The 26247-nt window shown below is 39.6% G+C and overlaps 1 protein-coding gene across 5 annotated transcripts in view; it reads left to right on the plus strand.

The window, feature by feature from the left end:
* B3GALT1 (beta-1,3-galactosyltransferase 1) overlaps positions 1 to 26247 on the plus strand; it is a 243520-nt gene that overhangs the window by 119297 nt on the left and 97976 nt on the right. For 3 of the 5 annotated variants that reach the window (XM_081935193.1, XM_081935194.1, XM_081935192.1), the window contains exon 2: positions 5970 to 6078. The gene's annotated coding sequence lies outside the window, so the exon portion shown is untranslated. The remainder of the gene's footprint in view (positions 1 to 5969; positions 6079 to 26247) is intronic. The other 2 variants (XM_081935196.1, XM_081935195.1) reach the window with 1 other exon arrangement.

A 26247-nucleotide genomic window follows, 5' to 3' on the forward strand; every position in this document is an offset into this window, starting at 1 on the left:
AATTCCATTAAAAATCCATATAGGTATGTGTAGAAAATTCTTTGCTTTTTAGAAACAGACTTAGAAAAGCCATTGGACTACCTGTGAATCTTACATTTCCCCACACACATTAATAGCATTGATTCATCTAGTTTCTCTAGTGCCTTACTCCTGAAAAAAGAAAATTGAAATCCATTAGACATAAATCAGTTATCTCTCTTTCTCCTCAGGTCTTTCACAAAGCACATTAATGTTTAACCATTCATTGGGCTTTTTTTTCATCCTAGCCTTCATCTATGATGATGAGAGACATTCTCACATGTGATCTCTAGATCTATAGCCAATTTTCATACCCCTCTCACTCAGAGGTGTCAAACTCGATTTCATTGTGGACTGCATCAGGATTGTGTTTGACCTCAGGTATGGGGGGGGCATGGCCAGGATGGGCATGGCTGCCTTGGCATCATTCATGTCAGAATCACCTCTGGTGGCCCGAACACTCTGCCAGAAAAAACGGGCTCCGGAGCTCTGTTTTTGGCTGTGACGCCTCCTGCAACCCTCTGTCAGCGAAAACTGAGCTCTTGGAGGCCATGTGTGGCCCTTGTGAACTCTGTTTTCGGCCGCGATGGCCTCCTGCAGCCCTCTGCCAATGAAAGCAGAGCTTTCAGGGGCTGTGCATAGCCCCCCTGAGCTCCATTTTCACTGGCAGAGAGCTACAGGAGTCAGAATGGCCCCGTCCTTTACGGTTTCCAGGGAGGCCTTGCAGGCCAGATCTAAGCAATCTGGAGGCCTGCGTGCCTTGAATTTGACACCCATACTCTAACTCATTAAAAATGTCATAAATATGACTGTCCTGGTGCTCCAGTGTTAGCCCCTTTCTCTGAAACTGAGAGGGGAAAACTTCACCATTTCCTGGAAAGGAAATTCAATGTAATCTCCACAATTACGGTACTCCTTTTAAATGTTAGCATTGGGAAGTTGTTCAGCCCACACATTCCTTTCTTCATTTCTCAACAATTTAAAGTGGTTTTCTTCTTTAAGACTGGGAAGGGATAAGAGGGATTGTTCAGAGTGAATTTTGACTTCAGCTGAAGAGTGGGATGTGGGGAGAGAGAGTATAAGGAGGAGTTGTTTCTTTTTTCCTGATTGCCATTTTACTGGATTTAAATTTTAATTAAAGTTAACTGTATTTCTAGTCATTGTCTTCTTTCATTTGACTCTTAATACAATCTTAAATGCATCTCACGCATACAGTGCGATTATTTTCAAACACTGCTTGCACAGCTCTCTCAGGCAGAAGGGAGAAATTCTATTAGGACATAAAATTCTAGTTGGTGATGAGAAAGTGATTTAATTTAGCTGTGGGTTGGCAAGTAGCCAGAGATGAATTCCTACTTCGTTCGTATCAGGAAAGATAAAAATACCAAGATGGGTTCCTAATTAATATTCAATGCATCTGAAAAATTGATATGCGATATTGTATTCAGAGAATTCATGGTGGTTAGGAAGAGAATATCTTAGGTAAATAGCATTCAGTATGAGGGAAACATCTGGAACTGCTGTTTACTCGGCCACACACTTGGTTGTTGCTGAAATAAATGCTATGATGCCTCCATCAATGCTTAATGACAAATAAGAATACTATATTCTGCTTCGTCAGCATTTACTAGCTGATGAAGCATCTTCCATTTGCTGAGGTAGCAGAATGGAATAATATTTGCCCTTTATAAAAAAAAATCTGCATATTTCTGCATCTCTTTGCTCCTGAATATTATCGCAACCTCACACGGATCCTGCAGATAAATAAAGGGAGGTTGAGTTAACGTTTTGTCCTTGTTTCATTTGATTAATCAGAAAACCATCCAATATGTGATGTATCCATCTGTAAAATCAATCCCCTCTCAATCAATTCAATTACAGGAGTAACTAGAAACTGAATTAAAGATTTGAGTCAGCCCTGCTGTATATAAATCCAACAAACTTCGGTACCCTTCGTCAAAGTGTTCTCACTACCTATATTTCAACCATGTAATTCCTTGTTCAAAATAAATTTCCAGAAACCTCTGTTAAATAGTCATTGATGTCTTTCAGTCTGGAAAGGTTATAAAACATTTTCTAAACTTCTGCAGCTTCACCCATCCACACAGTCTTGAGACAGCCATAGATCTGCAGCCCTCTTTTGCCTTGGCTATATCACCATTAAATCATTGGATAAAAATGGAAATCAAAAGAAAATGGCAAGGCAAAAATCGTGGCTCACTATCAGGAAAATTGATGTTCACCTCAAGTTTGCCCTGAGAAAGCAACTGGATGATCCATCAGAATTTGGGGAAAATATTCTACACAGAGACAACATATTGGGGCTATATGGTGCCATAATATCCAGGGAAAACCAAGAAAGGGATTCCACAATAGAAACTTCCTATCCACCGTCAGGAATAATGTTATGCCTTGGGGATGATTTGCTGCTTTAGGATCTGAACAACTTTATATCCTTAAAGGAAACACTGTTGGAAGAAATATCCATCTGATTCAGTTCCAAGTGGGGAGAAAGACACTGGAAACATGGAGGCTGATTGGAAAGATGGTTTAATGGTGAAGCAGAACCACCAAACACATGTGATTCTGGGTAGCTGACCATATGGAGTTGAGAGTGAGGGTTATTTATACCTTCTCTTGGCCCTTGCCCTTGAATTTCCTGTTCCTGTGGCAAGAGCTTGTATTCTGTTGGTTGCTGTAGGAGTTATAGCTAACCTTTTAGGTTGTCTGGGGTTTGATTGAAGCCTGGACTCTCGGAGTTGATGTAATTGTGTCCTGAAAGGATGTTGGGCCATTCCTATTGTGTCTTAATGGCTTTCCCAGTTTGATCTTGAGTGAGAGCTGATCTTACCATTCTACCTAATTCTGTTTTGTTCAAAATATCCTGTCTTGAATAGATTACCAAATCTACATTTCCTCAGCTTAGTATCTGCTTGGGGACAAGGAACTGTGACTCTGAGTTTCTGAGTTCCCTTAAGATTTCTATTTCTCTTTTAGGGGAAATATAATATTCTGCCTTTTTAATATTTCCTAAAATATTTCATTCTTCTAGGAAGGGTGGGTGCTAACTTTCTACGACACCAAGAAGAAATTCAGAAGTTTGGAATAGCCATGTCAGAACCCAGAACCAAGCCCTACAAAATTATTGTGTCAGTTCCTGAACAGTTATTATTATTTTTAGTCACATAGTCAGCCAGATGTTTGGATTGGATTGGGCCCAAGGACCCAAGATAAGCAGATGTTTAATAATATTAAAGTTATCATCTCAGGACGTAAGCTATTCCAAGTAAAACTGTCTTTTGCAATTTACTGATAGTGATTTTGTCATCACCAATGCTCTTCGAGTGGTGCTCCAGATGTTTCAAAATTGCATCCAAGGCGCCTATTACTATTGGTAATAGCAATAGTAATACTTTGCTTTCTTTTGCCATAGTTCTTCCACTTGTATTTACAGGTCTTTATATTTTGTGATTTTCTCCAGGGTTTTTTGCTTGCGTTCTGCTGTCTCCAGGTGTCGTTATGCCTTTGCAAGACTTTTTTGTCTTTATTGACAACTAGCTCATAACCCGCCGTTGCCTGGGTATTTATTTATCCCAATACTGTATTAGACAGGAATGGCGATATCAAATGGCAACGTAAGTGCAGAATGGGCTGTCCTCCCTCCTTCCATGAACGTCAGCGCAATTTCTGAAGAGGCGATGGCAAGAGCAACTTCTCCCTGAGCCCTGATTTCTGCAACAATTAAATTAGTTAAAAATGTTTTCCCTGTGCCCCCAGAAATGTAATTTCTAATGTTGGATTTTCCCCCTTACCAGAGGGAGCCTCCTTGTGGAGTACTGGGAAGCCGTTACCATGGCAACTCCACTGTGCTGTACAGTAGAAGCCATTTTAAGGCAGTACAGTAGAAGTCATTTTAAGACACAACAGGCTTTATCTTAACAGAATATACACCCCAAGGGGTGTTGGTGTGTCTTACCCCCACAGTATTTTTTCCAGAGAGTAAGTCATCTGTATACCAAGTTTTGTTGAAATTGCTCAAGGCGTTCCAGAGTTATGCTGGAACACACACACACACACACACACACACACACACACACACACACACACACACAAACATTTTTATATAGAGAGAACATTGTTAAGTGTTATGGTATGTTATATGGCAGGTGCCTGTCTTTTTGAATTCTAAAGCACCAGAACATTTTAGCTTCTTCATTTTCTATTACTTTGTCTGTTTCGCGGTCCCACCCAGTTATTGTTTGCAGGCAAATGGATTTTTTTGCAGATATTCCAATGTCCCATTTATTGTTTGTGATCGATCTGTATTATCTTGCAGCAGCTAACTGGGTGCTCCACTTATTACTATTATTATTTGCTGCTTTTGTTAGATTTTTATCTTCTCTATCTGTCTATATATCTATCATCTATTCTATCTCATTAACTCAAGGCTACGTACGTACTTTATCTAATGCTCTCACCTTCTGTTTTTCCCATAGCAACAACACTGTAAGATGGGTCGGGCTAAGGGAATATGAATAGCTGAATTCACTGTCACAATCTTCTAGTTTGTAGACCAGTACCACCATTATACCAAACTGGTTCAAATTGGTTTATTCTAGAAAATGTAAGTTGAAGCAGATCTCCATGGAATAGTGGACCAAAATTCTTGCATAGAATATAAGAAACTGCACACCAGTTTAAAGAAGTGTCTGCTATACAAATGGAAATATCTATGCTCCCTTTGTATAGCAGTCGGAATAACATAAAACTCTGATAATGTTCTGCAGCAAAGGTAGGCCAAAATTCCAAAAAACCCAAAGGAGCAAATATTATTAAATTAAAAATCTACAAACAGTTATTCATGGATCCTATATTACATATAGCTAAAAATTATCCATAGAAAATGCATACATGTGTGACAGATTTAAGACAAAAACCAGTTGGTTCACATTCAGTTTTAATGATTAATGCTCATTAATGATCAAATTAATGATAAGGTGTTTTGTTCTTGAAGTAGGGCAGTCTGCTGTCATCCATCAATTGATTGGCTGTGTAGATTCAGACTCTGATATAGGTCAGATAGAAAGCACCTTTTTTAAAGCATTCAGAGAAAATCAGATAACACAGGATCAGATGTCCAAATGCATAAGAAGGACTTTGTGTAATCCTGTGCCTTCTACTATAGCAGATTTACATTGCACTGCCAATGCATTAAAATCGTTAAAATGAAATATGCACTAGACTGTATTTGTATTTCAGTTTCAATTCTACACTATTAGCAAAACACAGAGGCAACAAAAAAAGTTTCAATCTCAGCCCCATCTTGTTGGTTTTGTCCCATCTGTCATCCCTTGTCCTGACTATTTTTTGGGTTTGGATTGGTTACCTTTCTTCTCAGGCTTTTCACCTTTGGCTTATTATTCCTTATTTCTTCTCTAGATTCTGTAGCCCTTGGGGGTGGGGATCAACATTATTGCCTGTATGAATGGAATAAAAACCTCAATTGTAACTTCAGTATAAGATCCCTACATACTGTTTTGAAAAAGACTTCTCAAAATAAACACCGTCCTAAAGTTTTAAAAGGACACGGTGGCTCAGTGGCTAAGACACTGAGCTTGTCAATCAGAAGGTCGGCAGATTAGCAGTTCGAATCCCTAGCACCGGGTAACTTGTCCCATTACTTGTCTATGTAAAAAATGCAAGTAGAAAAATAGGAACCACTTTGCTGGGAAGGTAACAGTGCTCCATGCAACCTCAGGATTTACTCATGCCGATCACATGACCACAGAGAAGTCTTCAGACAGCCCTGGCTCTTCGGCTTAAAAATTGAGATGAGCACTGCCCCCTAGAGCTGGAAACGGCTAGCACGCATATGCGGGGAAACCTTTACCTTTAAAGTTTTAATATTGTTGTCTTGTAAAACAACTAAAAAAAATCTCTTCCAATTTCAGACTATGTATTTCTGAACAAAAGGCTGTGCTGGAGATTATCATTTAATCTGTGGTTGAATCCATATGGCGGATCTGTGAAGAAATTTGGCCTGATCCTGCTATCGGTATGGTAAGTGATGTTACACACCAATGTAAACTAATGTATTGACCAAAACTGTGATTAAAATTCTGTGCATTGTCAGATCTGTAATCCCATAAATGAGTAATTTGGCTATGAGGGGACATACTGTTAAATAGCCATCTGTAGGATTGTAATTACGTGAATGCATTCTGAACTGAGGATTTTTGTAAAGCTGTAAAACAGATGCTTGAAGTGTGTGTGTGTGTTTAAATAAGATAAAAAAGAATACAAAATAAAGTGAGAGGAAAAAAGAGAAAAAGAAAGACAAAAGTGCAAAAGAAAAAAATTTAAAAATAGAAAGAAGAAGCTTCTAATTTTCATTGCAGCAAACAGAAGTACAATTACAACATTGTCTCTTACTTTGTGGTTACAAAAATCTTTTTTTCTACTATCTATTTTTTTCTAATTATCAAAACTACGAATCATGTTCATTTTTTTGTTTCAAGCAAAAAAATCTATAACAAATTTCCAGTCACTTCTAAGTGGAGATATTATCTTTTCTGTAATCAAAATGTCAGTCTAGCTGTCCCTGAGTTAAATCATCTTCAATTTTAAATCAGCTAGGCCCAATCCTCTTCTTACCTCTCCATCTTGTAATACCTTATGTTTAACTTGTGATTTTTTGCCCTGCCGTACAAATATATGTACAGTATACCTTTCTGCTATCGTCTAAATGGTACATCATTTGTGAAAATCCTGTTTCAGACAATTCAGATATTGACTGAAACAAAGATAACATTCTCGCTAAAACATCCATTTTAATCACAGAAATTTTCTCCAAGAATGATAATAGTACTTTGATTCATCTTAATGTATCTTTTTTTTACTTCATTCCACATTTTAACATAATTGTTTTGAAACAGCACATGGTTCAAATATTTTACCTTCTTCTCAATCTAAAAACCCATTTTATTCATCAATTATTAAGCCACTCTGGTTCAACATGCAGGAGAGACGGGTGGCATAAAAATGAGATGGATGGATGGATGGATAGATAGATTTTAATTAATAAATAAAGATGTTTGATCTTGTATTTTCATATTTCTGTTACCATCTTTGTCTTTTGTTTATTGACCTTAAAACCTGCTAATGTACTAAATTCTTTTCATTTACTCATTATTCATTTAATCCTCTTTAAAGGATCTTCCAGAACAAACTCCAAATCATCTACAAAAGCTCTTAATTTATGTGTCACTTTTTAAAATCTTTACACCCACAATCCTCTGGTCTTGCCTTACATTTCTTTTCAGCATTTCAAGATCTAAAATAAACAAGAGAGAGGCAGTTCATCCTAAAGCAGTTATACCTCAAACTTGAGAGTCCATTTGATCCTGGCATATTTCCTGGTTTTACCCTTTTTCATGGTTTTCGGAACTTTCCTTATAGTTATATTTCCATTCATAATTGCCTTTGATATTCTGTAATCCTTGGTAAATTATGTGTTCTAATTTAATATATTGTATTAATTGCTATTCTCAAATGGACTATTTGTTTGTTTGTTTACTTATTTATTTATTTATTTATGTATACTTCGCATTTCTAAACCACCCATCTCCCTCAAAGAGGGATTCTGGGGGTGCACAATATAATATAACCAATAAATAAAACAACACATAAAAATTAACATTAAAAATTAAATTAGGGTTAACATTTTTAAAATTATGGAATAATGACAAACATCAAAAGGGGGAAAACCCTAAGATAGCCATTTAACATCGGATCATTAAAGGGGGGGGGGCTCAGTGGCCAGCCCAATGGTGTCATGGTCTTTTGTGCCCTCCACAAAGGACCACAGAGCCAAATTTTAAGACCTTTGCAGAAGGCCACAAGACTGCAGCTTTTTCTCACCTCTGGAGGCAGGATGTTCCTCAAAGCAGAGTCAGCAGCAGCAAAGAAGGCTCTCTTCCTAAATCTATATCATGTCCTTCATGCAAATTATAATAATACTGATAATTTTTTGTATAACCATTTTACCCATTAATATAGTATCTCCCTCTTGTAATTGCAATGTTGGTTTCTCTTTCTTTTCACAATTTACAATATATGCCAACCATTTCCCAAGAATTTGTTCACAATTTTTTTTTTTTTGCGAAATTCAATTTTATTTCTAATTCTTTTATTACTCACATAGGATCGCTATTGCTGAAAAATCTTAATGTATTGAGAGCTGTTTGTATTCCCTGGGGAGTGTTTTAATTATTCTTCTTTCTATTTTATCCAAAATATTGTGTATTTTCTCTTGCTTCTTCTTCCTCTTAGATTCAGAATTATGTTGATCAGGTAACTTTTAATAAAGGCTTTACTTGCATCCCAAACTATTATTATATTCATGCCTTTATTTAAATTAATTTTTTAAAAGCTCTCCATTTGTTTTTGTAGTCTTCAACAATTGCTTCTTTCCATGGCAATGCTTCATTTAATCTCCATCTAAAATATCTAGATTTCCTTCCCCCTGTCCGTCCCACCAGATTTCCCTCACAATCAACTGAAAAAGTCTTTGGTACAAAATATTTATTTTAAGATATTAGTATACTATTGCCACAAAGGTCTGGTCTCTTTGACTAGCTTATTTAAAAAATATGCCAAAGTACTTTTGTCAAGAATGAAAATAGCAAAAAAAAAAAAAGGGGGGGGGAAATTACAGTATCTGTTCCTCTATATATCTTTTTAAACTTTCTTATATCTTGTTTTTGTTAAACTTTTTACAAAAAATATTTCAATCTTTCCTTGTGTAATCTGAAAAAGTTTGAGGGTTATCTCATGATCTCCTTTAATACAGAAAGATTTCAGTCCTCCAATCAGCATTTTTGACCCTGATATCTCTCCATTCCTATGGAGATATCAATTTTCCAGACTGCCTCACTGAAAGCCAGAGATGTTTGAATTCTTGATCATATTTAATCATTCTTATTTTATTGAATGTTGTGCTCTAGTTGGAAACTGTTATGAAACTATTTATATGGTACTCATGAACCACAGAAGTGATTAGTGTGTGTCTCCAGCTGAATTTAACGAGGAAGTCATTTATGATGTGGCATTTCATTTACGTGCTTATTAAAAGAATTGATTCTTTAAAAAAAATTGTAGGTAGGCTTCCTGGAAATTAGTTATCTGTTTTAAATGTTAGTGTCTCATCTTGGCTATATTATCCTTTATGATTGTGTTTAAAAAGCTAAGGTGGCCATAATTTCTACTTACAGTTAGATGCGGAGCAAGCAGGATTACATTTTCAATTATTCATAATTATGACTGGAATATTCCTTGAAATATAATGCCATTAATTAAATTTATACCCAGCTAGAGTTATTTGAATTCCCATTTCAAATGATTATTTCTGCTGCAGGAAATAATGCACAAAAATTAGAAATTAGTATTAGAAAAATTACCTGTGGTTAATTTCCATTTTAGTTTCTACCCAGCATATTCCTGTCAAAGCCTGTATCCAGATCAGAGCAAAGCTATATCCCACTCAATGCATTTATTTATTAGATATTAGCCAACAACAAAATGGTTCACTGACAGATAAAACCGATAAAAGCAAGCAGAGAAAAGCATGAGGAATAAGCAACCATTATCTTTAGCTATATCTGTCTGTTTTAAAGAGTCACTGGAAAGAATATTGTAGGCAATTAGCAGAGATGTTTCCAAAGGAGGAACTTTGGGTTATTATAGCCTTAACCTCTTTATGTATGCAGCAGGATGGAGATGGAAAGTAAGAGTGGGGGAGAAATCTCTCCTCTATTTTGCATTATGAGGGATGCAGTTTGAGAATGAGATGATTTATGTAACATTTAGTGATAAAGTACTAGCAGCAGAAAGCAGTAAGTTGCTCCCTGCTTTTGACATGAGAACAGATTGTTTGAGGAGAGCTGGACTTTCATTGATGGAGATATACTGGGGTGAACTACATGACCTCTAGGAGCTGTGGTGGTACAGTGGTTAGAATGCAGTATTGCAGGGTGTCCACTGCCAAGAGTTCAATCCTGAATGGCTCAGGTTGACTCACCCTTCCATCCTTCTGAGGTTGGTAATATGAGGACCCAGATTGTTGGGAGCAATATGCTGACTTTGTAAGCTGCTTAGAGAGTGCTTAAAGCACTATAAAGTGGTACATAAATATAAGTCTAAGTGGATGGACATGGATGGACGTGGATGGATAGTTATTTCTAACCATAAAAACACTTTATGGTTTTATAATTATGCTATAAATAAGGTAGCTGGAGGGAGTCATCGAAGCAGTAGGCGTAAGCTTAAATGGACTCCAGAGGATGGTAGAGGAACATTGTCCATGGGGTTGCGATGGGTCGGACACGACTTCGCAACTAACAACAACAAATAAATAGGAATTTTGTAAATATACAAACCTCCTTGCCCCACGTCTTCGCTATAATAGCCATAAATGTGAAATGTTCCACCATGTCAGTTGACAGTGATATGGATTTTTTTAAAGGTGAGAAGAAAAATAAAATCTTTATGGGTACATTTTTGTATGCCTAAAGCACTTATCCATTATATATAACAGAAAAGGTTCAAAATGGTAACATTTTGTTGGATAACAAGATAAACTGAGGGAACACTGCATTTGTGAATGCAATGAGAGTCTGAAAAGGGGGGTTGTTTTTGCATTTTTGAGACAAGAAAATAGAAATGAATTTTACACATCAGTAGTTCTCTGTATGAAATTGATCTCTCTCTCTCTCTCTCTCTCTCTCTCTCTCTCTCTCTCTCTCTCTCTCTCTCTCTCTCTCTCTCTCTCTCTCTCTCTCTCTCTCTCTCTCTCTCTCTCTCTCTCTCTCTCTCTCTCTCTTACAAATATCTGATGATGATACAACAGATTTGCATTTGAGGTAGCTTTGAATCTACCCCTTTAACCTGCTGTGTGCTCAAAATCTGTCATTGTGAATCTGGAGATTACCATCAGTTATGAAACTGCCCTCAACAGGAGAAATGGTGCCCTGTGGTTTCATTTCCCAGTCCTCAACAGGAGCAGCGATGCCCTGTGGCAGTGGGGTTTTAGTGGGATGATTGTCTGGGGAAAGATGCTAGGCCGTACAAAACTTATCTTGCAATTAGAAAGATACTACAAGGCGACACGGCCATAGAAAATATTTTGTGTGAATGTGCCCTCATGTGTTGAGAACTGGTATTTAAATTAACAAAGCCAATTATTGGAAACATGACCTTAATGTGGTGTGGAAAATAGCTTCCTTTGCCAGGCATCAAATGTTTCTGTGAGTCTTTGGCATATCCCTCTATTTGTCTCTTATCTATATGCATTTGCCTTGATGTAACAAACATACTCTATTTGATTTCTCACAGTATCTTTGAATGTTTCTCGGAATATAACGGTCACTGCCTCAAGGAAACATGATGTCATTTATTTGGTGGGTATGGTAAAATTATAATCCTTTCTCAAATATTATTTGGGGGAAGAGAACATTTCCCAGATAGTCCCACATTTCCACATTGAATCTACCATGGAATGGTCACAAACTGCAACCATGTGACCCTGGGATGCTACAGCTGTCATAAGAACATGCTGGTTGCCAAGTGCCTGAATTTTGATTATGTGGCCATGGGGATGCTGCAGTACAGATAATGTGTGAGTACCTATGTCACTTTTTTCAGTGCTGTTGTTGTTGTTCAGTTATTAAATGAATTGTCATAAATTGAGGACTACATTTATCCAAGGGGTTGATGTTGTTGTTATTATTATTATTGCATCAACAGAATTGTATCACAGCGGCCAGTTGTTTCACCGGATTTGGCATTAATTACTAGTCGGGCCCCACCCAGGGGCCTAGGACGTCGTAACGTATTTTCGTAATATGTGTGCGGATCCAAGCAGTGCGGCCTTTTGCATTTGACTGATGGTGATTTTGTCAATTTTTAACTGTTTTAAATGTAATTCCAGTGCTTTTGGAATAGCACCCAGTGTGCCGATTACCACTGGAATTACCACTGCTGGTTTGTGCCATAATCGTTGGATTTCGATTTTTAAGTCCTGGTATTTCTCGATTTTTTCATATTCCTTCTCGGTGACCCTGCTATCACCTGGTATTGCGATGTCTATGATTGTGACCTTATTTTTCTCAACCAGTGTGATGTCTGGTGTATTATGCGCCAGTATTTTATCCGTTTGTATGCGAAAATCCCACAAGATCTTGACCATCTGACCCTCGACGACTTTTTCAGGCTAATGTTCCCACCAGTTTGTTGCTCTTTTAATATTATAATTTTTGCACAAATTCCAGTGGATCATTTGTGCCACTGAATTGTGCCTCATTTTATAGTCAGTCTGCACGATTTTTTTACAGCAGCTGAGTATGTGGTCAACAGTTTCATCAACTTCTTTGCAGAGTCTGCATTTGGCATCATCAGAGGATTTTTCGATTTTGGCCTTAATGGCATTTGTGCGGATAGCTTGTTCTTGCGCAGCCAGGATTAGTGACTCTGTTTCTTTCTTTAATGTACCTGTTGTTAACCGTAACCAAGTTTTTTTACTGTCCACTTTATCTTTTATTTTTTCCAGAAATTGACCATGTAATGCTTTGTTCTGCCAACTCTCCATTCTTGATTTTATCACATCTTTTCTGTATTCTTGTTTCGTCTGTTGGGCCTTCAATAGATTTTTGTTCTTTACTTCGATTAATAGATGTTCTTGACTTTCTTTTAAATAATCAGCCAGTGCATGTTTTTCTTCTTCAACTATTTGCTTCACTTGTAATAATCCTCTGCCACCTGATTTTCGGGGCAGGTATAGTCTATCAGTGTCACCGCGTGGATGTAAACTGTAGTGCATTGTCATTAGTTTCCTGGTTTTTCGGTCCAAAATGTCCAAATCAGCTTGTGTCCAGTTAACTATACCAGCTGTGTATCTTATAACTGGTATTGCCCAGGTATTTATGGCCTTGATTGTATTTCCACCATTTAATTTAGATTTCAAAATTTTCCTAACTCTGTTGGTGTACTCTCTCCTGACAATAGTTTTTACTTCTCCATGTTTGATGTTATCCAACTGCAAAATGCCTAAGTATTTGTAGGCTTCATTTTCATTGCATTTAATTAGTTGGCCATTGGGCATTTCAATTCCCTCACATGTAGTGATTTTGCCCCTTTTTATGGATACATTGGCGCATTTTTCCATGCCAAACTGCATTGAAATATCGGTGCTGAATACTCGGACTGTGTTTGTCAGTGATTGGATTTCTATTTCTGACTTTCCATAGAGTTTCAAATCATCCATATATAATAAATGTGAAATTTTTTCAGCTTCTTTGGCTGTTTGGTAGCCTAATTTCATTTTTTAAAAGATTACTGATAGTGGGATCATCGCGATGATGAAGAGAAGAGGTGAAAGTGAATCACCCTGGAAAATTCCTCGCTTGATATTAACCATTCTGTAGTTCTCATTCCCTACTGCCAACTCAGTTCTCCATTGTTTCATCGCCTTTTCAGTGAAGGATGTAATATTTTTACTAATGCCAGTTGTTTCTAAGCATTTTATGATCCAACTATGTGGCAATGAGTCAAATGCTTTTTTATAATCAATCCAGACCATATTCAAGTTCGTTTTTCTTTTCTTACAATTTTCTAATATCATTTTATCAATTAGGAGCTGATCTTTTGTGCCCCTACTCCTTCTTTTGTTGCCTTTTTGCTCTACTGGCAAGATGTTGTTTGTTTCCAAATAATCATAATGTTATCTGCAATAATGCCTGTGAGTAATTTAAAGGTTGTTGGCAAGCATGTTATTGGTCTGTAGTTTTCAGGTATTGTTCCTTTAGTTGCATCTTTCTGAATCAAGTATGTTTTTCCAGTTGTCAACCATTCATCAATTTGACCATTTTGTAAAATTTCATTCAGTTGCCTGGCCAACATTGCATGTAAACTGGTCAGATATTTGAGCCAGAAACCATGTAATTGGTCATTTCCAGGTGATGTCCAATTCTTTACTTTTTTTACTCGATTTTTGTCCATCTCAGTTGTTATTTCTAATACTTGCATTTGTTTATTACCAATGCTTTCCTCAAAGTCATGTATCCACTTTGCTTCCTTATTGTAGTCCTTTGCATTTTCCCACAATTCTTTCCAGAATTCAGCTGTGGCCTGCTTTTCTGGTTTTTCACTTTTGGTGTCACCATTCACATTAAGACTTTGATAAAAACGCTGTTGGTCTGATCGAAATTGCTGATTTTGTTTATACTGGATGATTCGTGCCTCATATGCCGCCCCGAGTCCCTTCGAGGAGAGGGAGCGGCTTATAAGTCTAATATATTATTATTATTTATTATATCTTTCAATTTTCCTAGCTGTTGCTGTTATCTGCTGTTTTACAATCTCTACAGCTTCATTGATGTTTCTTGTATCCAATCTATACCTTCTGATTAGCTGATCTATAATTTTGTTGTTTTTAAGCCGTTGCTCACGCATGTTCTTCAAGTTGCTAGCATCTGCCCTTAATTTTTTGACTTTTTGTTCTAATCGGATTTTCCACTTTGGCTTTGATGCTTTTTCCATTGTGTGATTAGGTGCTTTGATTTTAATGCCTAGTTCATTAGTGACTATTACAGCTGCACTGTACATTAACTGGTTCGTTTCCAAGATGGATCCCGATTCAATTGTTGAAAGCACTGCATTAACCATTTTCATGATAGGACCCAAAATTTTCTTAGGAACAGTTTTTAATGATGGTAAACGTTGCCTTTCCTCCCTAGCCAGAAAATGCTCCATGATCTTGTCCTTCAGTTCATTTTGTTTTTGAGTTGGTTCATCAGTTGGTTCAATGGTAACTAGTTCTGGTGGTAGTGTTGTTATTTCCTCTCCGGCAGCTTCCTCTGGGAGTTCTCCTATGATTTCTTTAGTTGTGTCATGAGTATCAGTTATTTCCTCTTGTGATGTTGTTGTTGTTGTTTTGCAATTTGCCTGAATTTCCTCAAGTTCAACTTCGCTAAACACTTTATTCCGTATAATAAATCGCCTTTGATCTGCTAGTCATTGTTCACTAACATTTGAATCTGGATATTGTTGTTTCCATAAATCATACATTTGCTTTAAATAGCCTCTTTTTTTGGCTCCGAGTTGTAGTAACAGGCCATTATGGCATGATTTTCATCTGCACTATATTTCTGTCGTTTTGTTGGCTGGTCCACTTGTAGCCCACTTGTTGACGGATGCCCAGGGACCTCAACATCCGCCGCGGCCCTTGTTAACCCGTGCGACGACCGATGCGGTATAGAATTTTTATTCGTTTCTTTCACCATGTTGTATGGGTTGGCAAGTTTTTTTATGGGGCCAGGTTGCCAACCTGACCCCAACCCTCCTCCTTTCTCATCCGGGCTTGGGACCGGCAACGGCAGAGTTATTATTATTATTAGTAGTAGTAGTAGTAGTAGTAGTAGTAGTAGTAGTATCATGGTAGTGCAGTGGTTAGAATACTGTATTGCAGGCTAATTCTGCTGACTGCCTGCAATTTGGCAGATCGAATCTCACCAGGCTCAAGGTTGACTCAGCCTTCTATCCTTCCAAGGTGGGTAAATGTTGCGGGCAATACGCTGACTCTGTAAACCGCTTAGAAAGAGCGGTAAAACACTGTGAAGCAGTATATAAGTCTGAGTGCTATTGCTATTATTACTGTTTGTAGTACTATTAATCAATAGTATTTATTAAATTTCATATCCTGAATGTTTGGGGCGGGGTCAATCTGAAACTCACGAAGGGGTCCATGAGCTGAAGCAATTGGTCACCCCTGCAATAGAGGAAGGCTAGACATAGTCCTTAGAGAAAAGATAGCCGTGTTATAGCACATAACACAAGATTTTTCTCCATCACTTCCCACCAGTAAGCCTTCCTAAATTTCCTAGGAACAAGACAGCTGGGCATCCTAAGAATGCATCTTAAAGAAAAAGGTGTGGAAGGTCAAAGGTGAAGCGAATCCCTCAAATTCACTTTGATCCCTGATGAGTCTTCTTGACAACAAGATAGGTCTTGGCCATTACAGTAAAACCTCTGGTCACAACCATAATTCATTCCATAACTTTGGTCGCAAACCGATTTGGTCATGACCCGCACCTAATTTTGGAAATTTGGCACTTACAAAAAAAATGCATGGCAGGAGAAATTGGCCGTGAAAAAAAATGTGCATTTTTGGGTTGGAACCCCATTTCGTCATGGTCAGAAGCGTTCGTGACCAGAGGTTCTACTGTACCTTCATCTGGGATTTTCCCCCCACATTCCCAATCTAGCCTACAGATCTGGGATTTGCTAGTACAGTCTTCCATCTGAGCACTAACCTGGTCGGTCTGACCGTATTTAGCATTTTGGAGATCAGTTAAGGTTCAAGGTGTTGCTGGCTGCTATAATAAGTGTAGGATGGGGGGGATGGAAAATCTTCAAATTACTCATAAATGAAATTGAGATAAATAGCCATTTCCTCTTCCCTGCCCTACCTGAAAATTGTACTTTCTTGGTTTTTTTTTAAACCATTAGAAAATAATTTCCTATTTTCAAAGGAGAAAAATCTGTTTGCAGACTAAAGAGGCATGTTTTTCCTAACTCGCCCAACTGACCTTGCAACTCGGCATTTTGCCCCTTCTCCCTATGAGGCTGTTCCTTGGCTGATTTACACAGCTTTATTATCTCTGCCACAAAACACCCCTCTGTGGCAAAACACAGAGGAGAGAGAAGCCAATCAAAGTGATGTCTTCATTATACCAAAAACCTTTTCGGACATCTGTAGCAAGGGAAAGCTTCAGGACACTGTTAATTGCCAGATGAACCACTGCAACATTTTACCTGCTTATAGTAAATACCTTTTCTCACATATATTCATCCCAAGCAGTAGACACAATAACAAAATCTAAGCTGCTACAAAATGAATATGGGAGTTGCCTGTGTATTTTTTTTAACACCATCCAATGTTTGCCTCATTTACTTCTTGCAATAACAGTATTTCATTGTGTATGTTTCAATGCATAATTGTTCTGCAATTCTGTCTATCGCTGTATAATTTACAGTCATTTTGTGGCCATCAATTGCTAAATTGGACAGGAGAAAGGAAGAAAAGCGAGCATAAAACAAGATCACATGCAGTGTTTGTGTGGAACCTAATCTTGGATCAGTTTTGGAGTTCAGATTTAAATGGGGTCCTTGGTGCTCTCTGAACTTGATTGGTTTTTTTTGCAGTTGTTTCATTACCCAACTAGATAACATCATCAGTGCTAAAAGGGAGTGGGGCAAATCCTTCCCATCTAGTACTGATGATGCTACCTGGCTGGGTATTGAAACATCTGCAAGAAAACAACCAAATTCAGAGAGCCCCAAGGAGCCCGCAGTTCAACCCTGAACTAAAATATTGTCTGTGTGTGCTTATTTCTTACCCCTACCCAGTGTATGATTGTGGTTTTCAGGATTTTTTTAAAAATAAAATAAATCCCACAAACTTTAGATCGATTTACCTTATTTCTAAACGGATTCTAGCTGCTAAAAATCACCTTTTGGAGTCTTAGGGGATTATTGTCTTTCTTTCCATTTAGTCCTCTATGAGTCGCTGAACCCCAGGGCAGCCACCACTCTTGTATCCTTTAGCACAGCAATGTGGAATGTCTTCCATCACCAAAGGAAAGTGATTCCTTTGATAGCGCTGCCATATAGCTGCATTGTTTCTGCTGACCAGAAGAAAAACTTCAGAGTCTGTCTTTGTAAATCAGCAGACACACATTGAGGGGAGGGGGAATTATAGACAAAAATACGAAGAGGCAGTAGCAGTTTGTGGTGGGTTTGTCAAAGGGGATCGATGGCGACCGCAAAAAGACGAATGAACCATTTGAATGGAACACCAGAAGGATAAAAGCACAAATCAACCAAAGTATCCCAAAAGATTGATTGAGAGCCAGTGGACACAAGAATAACTTATAGAAGCTGTATTACAGCCCTCTGACTGGCTCTTTTTTGGCTTCTTTCAGAATGCTTTGCACTTGCCGTCATTGTATTCAGAGGAGGGAAAATTGGTCTCATGCTGCCTTTGCAGACAGTTAGTTTGAACATTAGCTTTGATACACAATTGTGTGTCTTCTTTTAGAACTGCTATCACAGGCGAGCAAAATAAATGATACCCGAATAAGTGACGTGATGGCCAAATGATTTCGAAATGAATTTGGGTACAAGGACGGGCAGATGTTGGCTTATCTACGTTCCTTCTGCACATTTTCCAAACTGCAGGCTTGTATCCATTGCAGCAATTTATAGAGACTACAATTTTATTTTATATACCTCGGCCTATAGCTGTGATGGTATCGTTACCCATCTGTTGTATTCCAGTTCCTGATGGTTCTTCCGAGACCCTGGAAAGGAATCTAGTGGAAGTGGAATTGGGCATTTTATACAAGCAGAGAGAGCTCAAGGGCTCGTGTCAGTGCCAGAGCACATGAGTGAAGAGCTCAGAAAATAAAAAGGAGAGCATAAAGTAAGAACGGCTCTTATTCTTTTTGCCAGAGAGAAGGGAAAATTGCAATAGCCAAACTAGGAAATGAGTTTCTCGGGCAGTGACTGTCTCATCTTTAATATCCAAATGTAAACCAATAAAAATGCAGGCTAGAACTGCTCTAATCAGAAAGCCAAGAAAATGGACTACAATTTCCATTCATAAAGGTTGTTAAAGATAGATATCCTTTGATATCCTTTGAGATCTTAAAATAGCTATTTCTCACCATCTGTGTGTTGGTTTGAAAGCAAAACAAAAGACAAGCTTCAGAAAACAAGCTTTACCTTACTTATGGAGGCAAGCACAGAACGTCAAACCTTACACTTTGCTATACACTCTGCTAAAGTCCCGATGTATTATGTCTATAGCAGTGATTGCGAACCTTTTTGTAAACATGTGCCAAAATTGTACGAACGCGTGCGATAGCACATATGCCCCACACCCACAATGCAATGTGCCCCACCCACCTTTGCATGCATATGTGACCCCCCTGCGCATGCACGCAGGACCCCCCTGCACATGTGTGCATGTCTCCCCCTGCATGAGGGGGGGGGGAGTTTTCACCCTCCCCAGGCTCCAGGAAAGCCTCCGGAGCCTGGGGAGGACAAAAAATGAGCCCAACTGGAAGTTCAGAAACAAATCTATCTAGAACAGGGATGTTAAAATCAAGGCCCTGGGGCCGGATCTGGCTGGCAGGGTACTTAGATCTGGCCCGCGGGGCTGCCCTGGAAACAGTGAGGGACTGGACTGTGGTGCTTCTGCCAGTGAAAACAAAGCTCGGGAGGGCTGCGTGCGGCCCTCCCAAGCTCTGCTTTCACTGTCAGAGGGTTGCAGGAGGCCATGGCAGCCGAAAACGGAGGTTGGGAGCCCATTTTCGCTGGCAGAACACTCAAGCCACCACGAGTACCCCAGACCCGAGTGACGTAGAGCTGACATCCCCACCTTGGCCATACCCACCCTGACCCCCTCCAGGTCAAACACAACCCTGATGTGGCCCTCAGTGAAATTGAGTTTGACACCCCTGGTCTAGAACAAAGAAAAAGAAGAAAAAGTATCCTCCCTTTCCCCACCAGTGAAGAAAATACCAATACTAAAATGTGATGTTTGATCACTCTCAAGGCTGTCTTTTCATACTGCTCTTCACAATTTTCTGGTGGGGTATATAATGTCTCATTGGAGAAGAGTGAACCAAAACAGGAGTTAAAGAGCTCTGCCTTCTCTTTCTTACAATACAATACAATACAATACAATACAATACAATAGTAGAGTTGGAAGGGACCTTGGAGGTCTTCTAGTCCAACCCCCTGCCTAGGCAGGAAACCCTATACCGTTTCAGACAAACAGCTATCCAACATCTTCTTAAAGACTTCCAGTGTTGGGGCATTCACAACTTCTGGAGGCAAGCTGTTCCACTGATTAATTGTTCTAACTGTCAGGAAGTTTCTCCTCAGTTCTAAGTTGCTTCTCTCCTTGATTAGTTTCCACCCACTGCTTCTTGTTCTACCCTCAGGTGCTTTGGAAAATAGTTTGACTCCCTCTTCTTTGTGGCAACCCCTGAGATATTGGAACACTGCTATCATGTCTCCCCTAGTCCTTCTTTCTCTTAAGCTAAACATACCCAGTTCCTGCAACTGTTCTTCATATGTTTTAGTCTCCAGTCCCCTAATCATCTTTGTTGCTCTTCTCTGCACTCTTTCTAGAGTCTCCACATCTTTTTTACATCATGGCGACCAGAACTGAATGCAGTATTCCAAGTGTGGCCTTACCAAGGCATTATAAAGTGGTATTTATACCACTTTATAATGCCTTGGTAAGGCCACACTTGGAATACTGGTATTTACCTGTTAGCATTTTCTGTTCTTCGCCTGGTGCTTAATATACTGTTTCCTTTTTCTTTTATTTAAAATATGTCCTTTTTTCTTAAATATGTCTGAAGAACATATTTTCTTTAAAATGTCTTTAAAGGTTCTTTGTGTTATTCTTAGCATCCTTAGCATCTCTAGCTTCAGCCCATTCTGAACTTTTTGTTTCCTGATACCATCTCCGCAGTACCAGGCTACCTGTTGACATTTTCCTTTGTTCCCTTTTTCATTTTGTCTTTTTGTTTTGTTTTGTTTTGTTTTCAGGTCTTCCCTGATCTATTTGTACAGCTATGTTGGGTTGTCATTTTGTTTTCTTTGCTTTTCTCCTTGGCTTCCAGATGTTCTTTTAATATCTCCTTCTTATTGAATTCTCATCCATCTTGGGCTCCTTATCCTTTTAGCTTCCCCTGCCAAGGGACTCTATTTATCATTGCTTTGAGTTTATTAAAATCTGCTTTCCTGAGATTCCAGATTTGTGTTTGACTATGCTGTTTTAGTTTCTCTTAAAATCATGAACTCCAGCATTTTATGGGCATTTTCCCTTAATATTCCTTCTTCTCCTCCTTCTCAACCAAGATGTTCCCACTGATGAATATCAACTGAAGAATAGTTGATCCTCCTTGGGCTTTATTCCACTTATGAAGAAGACAGCTGTTAGCATGATAGCTCAAGAACCTCATGGAGAAAATGCCAGCTTTATCTTTCAATCACTATGACTTCATGTATTTTTTAATGATCCATAATTTCTTTTTGGAAGGCATCATCTATATTTTTGGGATGCGGTGGACTGTCAATCAGAAAGGTCGGCAGTTCAGCGGTTTGAATCCTTAGTGACGCGTAATGGAGTGAGCTACCATTACTTGTCCCAGCTTCTGCCAACCTAGCAGTTTGAATGTCAGCATTGAAAGCACGTAAAAAATGCAAGTAGAAAAATAGGAACCCCCTTTGGTGGGAAGGTAACAGTGCTCCATGCGCCTTCAGCATCACATGACCACGGAGACAGCGCTGGCTCTTTGGCTTTGAAACGGAGATGAGCACCGCCCCCTAGAGCCAGAAACGACTAGCACGCATTTTCAGGGGAACCTTTACCTATCTACATTTACTCCTTGATTATGATTTGATTTGTCCCTCCTTTCCACAGCATTGCAAGGTAGTGTTATAAAATTCAAAAACACTAAACATAGAAAAGCAAACATGCAACCACAATTCTGCTTTGAATCAAAAGTTTATTTTTTCATGGTTAGTTCAAACATGAAAAATGCCAGAGATTTGCATTAGTACTTCAGTAAGTCTGTGCTTACTTGGTTCGCGTTGCAGCATGGGTCAGGGATAGCAGCTATGTCCAATGAGAGGCAGCTACCATCAATGGCGTCGACATGATCACAAGCCTTCATTTTTATACCTTTTTCACATCTCCTCTGTTCCCCTGGAATATTACAGAGTTAACTTCCTCTTTTTGCAAGGTCTCCTTTTACCGTACTTTAATATGCCCATCTGAGATTTCCTCCTCCCTGCACTTTCACTTCCTCATTCACTTGATGTCCCAGACAGTCTCCACATACCCCCATGTACATTTGAAGCAGTGGTGGGTTCCGGATCCCGTTCCAACCGGCCTGGCGTTGCCCACATGGATGCATGCAGTGCGTGCATGCATTGTAGCTGCAAATGACGCTTCCGCAAGCCTCCGCGACGTTCCAGCTGCTCAGTGGAGCATCGCGCAGGCGCTGTATATGCCATGCATGTGCACGGAAGCGCCGGAAGCTTTAAAACAAGGTAAGGAGTTCGGGCGGGCGGGTGAGCCCTCCGGAGCACTGTACCGGAATGGTACCCGGTGCTCCGGGCAGGCTCCGGTACGCCCGTACCGGGACGTACCACCTGCAACCCAACACTGATTTGAAGTTCTCAGACACCTGTTACTTTCAGTTCGTCATTTCCCACCATCTCACACTTCCTGTTCTAAATATATCTACATCAAGTACAGACTTTGCACAAGTCAGCACATTTGAAAATATTAGTCTGGTGCATTTTGCAATGATATTAGTTTAAAACTTTGGTTCAGTAAAGCCTGCAAGCTCACTCCTAGGCCTATTACCTGCAACTTTCCAATTGATATTTTCTCCCCTCACAGTAGAGTTTGGGGTTGTTTTTTCTTTTCTTTTCTGGATTTCTAAGCTGGAATGCTTTTTTTTTTTATGGACAGGGCAATCCTGTTTTCTTTCTGGATTTTTTTTAATGAAAAAGTCACCTTCAGTTGATATAGTCAGATAAAAGCTAGCAATCCTATCAGATTTCTTTGTTTCTCACATATGTCAAGCACAAACTCTTGACTTAGAGGGGGAAAGGTTAATGGCAGTTCCTCAGAGTTTCAATTAGTAACTACTTAGGATATGGCCTTCTCACCTCTCAGACCTCAAAATACAATTCATCAGAACGTACGGCTTCTCTAATTGCTCTTCTTTTTTCCCCTCCTTGAACTCATTACCTAATTCATTTTAGCTCTCCCTGTTGGCTTGGCCCCTGGAATCAGGCTGACTTATCTTGCTCTTACAGTATCTGTTTACTCCGCAATTTGTTATCTGCACATTAAATCCATCAAGTTACTTTCATAACTTCAAGCCAAGGACAGAACATCCAAAGGAAAAATGTACTAAGAAATAATATCCAGAGAAGCAAATCAAGTCAAATGTCAGGGATTTTTGTAGATAACAGTTTGACTAGTTAAGAATATTTTCTGATATTTTACCCTCAAGATGATGGTCTTCTCAAGGACTGGGTAGAGAAGGATCCTAGTATATGTCACAGTCTGCTGAGTGCAGGGCAAAGAAAGCAGTTTGCTGTTAACATGGTGCATAGTAGGACCTGGGAATGCAAGTCCTCCTAGTTGTTTTTCTTATCTGATTTGAGATAGGACCCCTTCAGGCCCTGGCTTTGAGAAACTATTGAACAAATTTTATTTTCTCGGACACATCACCACTCCCATTTCGGTGTCTTCCCTGGTTTGTCACCAAGGTCTTTGAAGGACAGGTTAGAGCTGTGAAAATTCAAAATCTTCTGCAAGTATGTTGGAGGAAAAAGAAGAACAGTTTCCCTAAGTGTCTGCTAAGGGGTGTGTGTGTGTGTGTGTGTGTGTGTAAATTATTGCAGGAACTCAGTGAAGTAATCTAATGTTTGGAGCTGTGTCCAAGATGGATCTCCCTAGCTCAAAGCAGTGACGTGCAGTCAGGTGAGGCAAGTGAGGCACAGCCTAACCTCTCATTATCAGGGCAGCGAGTCATTCGATGGGAAACTTGCCTTTTGGGAGGAATGACCCAGCTTGGCTCCCGCTTTCGATCTGCCGCCCAACGACCAAACGGAGAAGCAAAGAGGCAGGAGAGACAAAGCAGGAGCCAAGCCGAGTCATTCCTTCCAAGAGGCAAGTTTCCTATCGAATGACTCGCTGCCCTAGACTCGAGGCTCCAGTCCAGCCTGCGGTGCTTGCAGCCCCTGCCAGCTCCTCCAGGGACTCCCAAGCTCGGCATCAGAGAGCCGCCGCGAGAGAGGCCGGCCAGGTTGCCTGGGCGGTGGCAGAGGTTCCCTTTGTTCTTTCGGGCGTGGGAAGCGGGGGGGAGAAGCTTCCTCCGCTCCGTCCACTCCACACCTGCGCTGCCTTCGCCCGACAAGCGCGCCCTGGATTCCGCGCAGCTCTGGCAGGCGGTGCCGTGGCCGAATCCCAGGGCGGAGGGCGGCAGGTCGCAACTGAGCATGCCTGACTGTGGAATTCTGGGAGTTGAAGTCCACAAGTCTAAAAAAATTGCTGCCTCACCAGCTATAAACCTCACCGCACGTCACTGGCTCAAAGCATGTAGGTAACTTATTGAACCTTATTCATAACCTTATCCATTAAGCTACAATGATTTCCTAAGAATGTGAGCAATATTCTTTCCAACCACAAAGCATCTTGCTCCAATAGGAAGTTTATGTCTAAAGATCGGACTTAAAGCTTAGAGTGCAGACGGACTCTGCCAACTGCCAGCAGTTTGATCCTGACTGGCTCAAGGTTGACTCAGCCTTCCATCCTTCCAAGGTCGGTAAAATGAGGACCCAGATTGTTGGAGCAATATACTAATATGTGTAAACTACTCAGAGAGTGCTGTAATTGCCATTGCTATTATTTTCTAAAAAGAAAGAGAATTGGGGGTTGGGGAGAAATTTTACCATTTGGTTTTCTTATGCATTGCAAACTCTTTGCTTTAGGGGTATATAAGAAATGATTTTTCCCCTGAATTAATAATAATAATAATAATAAATTTAGATTTATTAGCCGCTCCCTTTCCAAGTAGGACTCGGGGCGGCGTACAATGGAGCATATAACATGAAACATATATAACAACACCAAACGTACATACATACACAACACACATACATACACGGAGGAGGAAGCAAAGTACATCAATAGACAGTTAAAAATCTGCTTTAAAATACCCCAATTGTAAAAACCCAATAAAATTAATATTTAAGAACAATTTAAAAAACAGTTTGGAGGAATGGGAAAATTACGATTGCGATTGAGCCAGGCCGGATAATTGAAAGAGGTGGGTCTTCAGCTGTACACGGAAGGAGCGGAGATCGGAAATCATCCTGATGTCACGGGGGAGGTCATTCCATAGGGCTGGGCCCATCACAGAGAAGGCTCTGCTCCTGGGTGTCGCCCCCCGGCACTGTTTGGCGGACGGCACCCGGAGAAGTCCCTCTCTGTGTGAGCGAATTGGTCGTAGGGATGTGTGGGGCAGGATGCGATCCTGCATATAACTAGGCCCTGTGCCATGGAGCGCTTTAAAGATCATAATCAAAACCTTGAAACGCACTCGGTAGACCACAGGCAGCCAGTGCAGCTCGCGCAGGAGAGGTGTTACAGGGGAGTATCTAGTCCTCCCCATGCTGAATGCTGAATTAATAAAATCCTGGGAAAACCAGAAGGTGTCTCCCACCACAGCAAATGATGACCTCTTTTTAAGTTGATGGCAGTTCTCCAGAGTCCAATAAAGTGTCTTTTTTATCACCTGTTTTTTCCATTCTGCAGAAAAATATATGGTAAAAAAAAGTCAACTTGTAGTACAAAACTTTTATTTTTAAACCCATTCCTATCTTCTTCTTTTTCCCTGAGAATTTATTACCTGGAAACTTGCTCACTCCATTCATTCTTTCTTGATTGACTGCCAATGATTCTTCAAGAGTCTTAAGTATGATTTATACTTAAATTACAATTGTCCACAAAGAACAATCGAGACAACACTTGGTAAGACACAATAGTATTGCAGGCAGGGAGTGAGATAACCTAAATAATTCAGATCCTTTTCTTTTTCATAATAGTATATAGGTTGGCCATTTTTTTTTAAACCCTCAAAAATGCCAAAATTGATAGCTTCTGAAGCTAACTATTTATTCATGCAAACCTCCTAGGTAATTTCCCAAAATAACAGTGCAGCATTGTGGCTGAGTCATTACACTGCAACCCTGTCAAAATTTTGGGTGACAGGACCGACTTTCCGAGCAAAGGAAAGTAATATCTACCCACAAAAAAAAAAGATTCAAAACTACTCAGGATAGATAAAAAATGCATCTGGGAGACAAGAGTCCAAGCACATCGTAATTCCAATAAGTATAAATATAATCTTTATTGTCATTGTACTTAAATACAATGAAATTGGTACAGCAATTGTTTAACAAACAAGTTCAAAGCTCCCGCTTGAGGAAATACGAAGACCTCACATGAATGGGGCCTATCAAAAAAGGCCTGGTTTCCACCCCACTTCAAAGGGGCAGCATTTCAGAAGT

The sequence above is a fragment of the Natrix helvetica genome (assembly GCF_964273705.1).
Source record: "Natrix helvetica genome assembly, chromosome: 1".
Lineage (NCBI taxonomy): Eukaryota > Metazoa > Chordata > Lepidosauria > Squamata > Natricidae > Natrix > Natrix helvetica.